Genomic DNA, 2995 nt, shown 5'->3' on the forward strand with positions numbered 1-2995 from the left:
CTCTATATATCCTATATCTATCATTCCTTGGACATTGATTAATAATTCTTTTCCTCCTAACATTGTATACTTTTAATCGTCTATGCTATGCTGTCATTATTGTGCATATTTCATCTTAGGTAGGAAGGGAGGAAAAGAGATTTAAAGAATTCTAATATCAAACACTTTCAAAACACTATTGGTATTTGTTGAATAGAATTTTAGTTTCTATATATGCAATTTCTATATTTTCTTTTTTAATACTAAAAAAAGTCAATACTTTTATTTTTATACATCACAATACAAATATAAGCTGCATTTCTGCCCCACTCTTCCTTTGAAATCGTTTCTTCATTGTCAGGAAGTGGGAAGTCTTCTTACATATTTGGAAACTATCCCTGGGGCAGTTTGCAAAAAAAAAACTGCAAGCTATTAACAATCATCACAAAAAGCTCTAAAAATAGAATGCAAATTAAAATGATTCTGAAGCTTCACTTTAAACTGATAAGATTTGAGAAAAATGACAAAAGATGAAAATGGTCGATGTCAGAGGGACTGTGGAAAGGTAGGCACACTAATGCACTTTTGGTGGAGCTGTGAATTTGTCCAACAGTTCTGAAAATGGTTTGCAATTACTCTAAGTCACTAAAACACACAGCTCTTTGACACAGTGATACCATCATGGGCAAAGAAACCGAGGAGGGAAAAGATAGAGGGAAAGTTCCCATATATACAAAAATATTTATAGCAGCACTTTTTTGGAGTATCAAAGAACTCTAAGCAACAATACTCATCAATTGAGAAACAGCAAATGAACATACAGGATATGAAAGCAATGGGATATCGTGTGCTCTAAGAAATGAAGAGGTCTAAAGCAATTTGCAAAACCTTGTATGTACAATGGTAGAAGGAAAGGAAGCAGAAACAAGGAAAGAATTTACACAATCACCACAATATAAAAGAGCACAACACTGAGACTTCAAAACTCTGATCAATGCTTATGAAACTGTGACTTCAGAGGACTGGTAAAATGTTTCCTTTCCTTTTGGCATAGTTATTAAATTATAGGTAAAGAACAAGGAATGATTTTTAGACATGTCCAATGTGTTGACTTTTCACTGTACTTATTTATCACAGGGGAGGGATACTGAGGGGAGAGGAGGACATAGTGGGGGGAAGAGGAATCATGGGAAAGTGATGGTGATGTAAGAGTGTCAGCGTTTTAAAAAGGAAAGAGGCAAAAAAAAAAACCCCATATCTGAGACCCAGCACCATGATGCTCTGGTGAAAGAGAACAAAGAATAGAAAACTGAGCAATGGGTTTCATCACATTTTTCCTATTTTGTCTGTCTGGTCTAGGCATTGCTGGGTATAGGCACCATAATAGGATGACGAAGGAGTCTCATCATTGGAGAACCAGGCATCATAGGCTTGTGGCTTCCCATGGGCATCTTCATGCCAGGAGGTGGCCCTACAAGCATCATTCTAGGAGGAGGGGGCTTCATCATGCTAGGGTGAGGTCGTGGGATCATAGGCCCTCCTAGTGGAGGAGCAGAGAAGAGGTTGGGAGGAATTCCTCCTTGTTGAAATGCAGTGGTTGTTTTATAAATCAGGCTCTGGGCTTGTTCTTCCATCCATTTTTGGTAATAGTCTCTCACATTTTCTTTGTGCTTCCTCCCACTGCAGTGTGTCTTCCTCGCAGATGGAGAATCATGATTGAGATACGTATCACAGTAATCACAATAAAACTTGGGAATGTTGCACTGTTGTCCAAGGTATCTTTAGAAGAGGCTGGCTAGGTTCCTCCCCCTCTTCACATATAAGGTTAACTCTGGAATGCTGATACAATGGCGCTAGTTCTTCAGATAGAAACTCAGCAGGGATCCTAGAAAGATGACTTGTACCCCCACCAGCCAAGCCCGTGAGCACCGCGCTGCCGCCGTCCGCTGTCCGCCGGGTCCACCTGGGAGCGCAGGGGGAGCCAAGAGAGAAGGGGGGCATAAAGCCTGTCCCAGCCCAGGAGAGAGCCACCGTGCCTAGTGCACTCTCCTATATTTTCTTTAAAAACATTCTACAATTGTTCTTAATGAGATTTCTCTTATAGGGCAAACGTCTTCGTAAAAATAACATTTTTCCATTTTTTTGCTCAGTTTTTTATAAATAAGCATGTTATTGCTTTTCACTTCAATAATTTGTAAATTGCAAGTAATTACAATACATTTGATTCATTTTGCTTTTTATTCTTTAATTGTACAAAAATACGTCTGATTTCTGGTGTACAGCAATTAATGGGCATGTTTCCTCAGAAATTTCCCTTTTAAAGAGATAACAAAAGGATAAGAAACTTCATAAAATGACAATTCAGGAAACAGTCTCTTGCTTTAATTTTTTAATTTTTAGTTTCCCCATATAAAATTAGATTACCATCTCCTCCTAAGGTTATTATGAGGATCAAATAGAATAATATAAGTTAAAAATTTTAAGTGTTATATCATTATTAATAAATGAATATAATGATGATGATGAAATCATAATAAAACAAAAAGCAAAAATAAATGATCAAGCAATGGAGAAAGAACCCAAATATAGATAGGTACTAAGGGCATAGTGAACATCTGAGTTGATATTCAGGATAACAGAGCAAAAACAAAAAAAAAAATTAATTCCTTTTTCATTGATAAATGTCAAATACTGACAAGCACAAAAAGATTTTTGAAAGAACTCTAAAGAAGGATTTTGAAAATCAAAAAGCAGATTGTGAAAAAAATTAGAAAAAACTAAAAGCAATTCAAGAAAATTATGAAAATAAAGTTTGACAAATTGAAATAGAGAATCAAGAACTTAAGGAAGAAAATTATACCTTGAAAATTAGAATTTTTCAAAATAAAACTAGTCATGTTCTAAGACACAAAGAAATGATAAAATAAAATCAAAAGAATAAAAATAAAAGATAATGCAAAAGATATGAGAAAAACTCAAAACTATATTAATCTGTAGAAGAGACTGAGGAGGAATA

General features: G+C 35.5%; 1 pseudogene; it reads right to left on the reverse strand.

The window, feature by feature from the left end:
* Positions 1 to 1201: 1201 nt before the first annotated feature.
* Positions 1202 to 1980, reverse strand: LOC141489340 (U1 small nuclear ribonucleoprotein C-like; annotated as a pseudogene).
* Positions 1981 to 2995: the final 1015 nt, after the last annotated feature.

Source organism: Macrotis lagotis, chromosome 5, assembly GCF_037893015.1.
Source record: "Macrotis lagotis isolate mMagLag1 chromosome 5, bilby.v1.9.chrom.fasta, whole genome shotgun sequence".
NCBI classification, from domain to species: domain Eukaryota; kingdom Metazoa; phylum Chordata; class Mammalia; order Peramelemorphia; family Peramelidae; genus Macrotis; species Macrotis lagotis.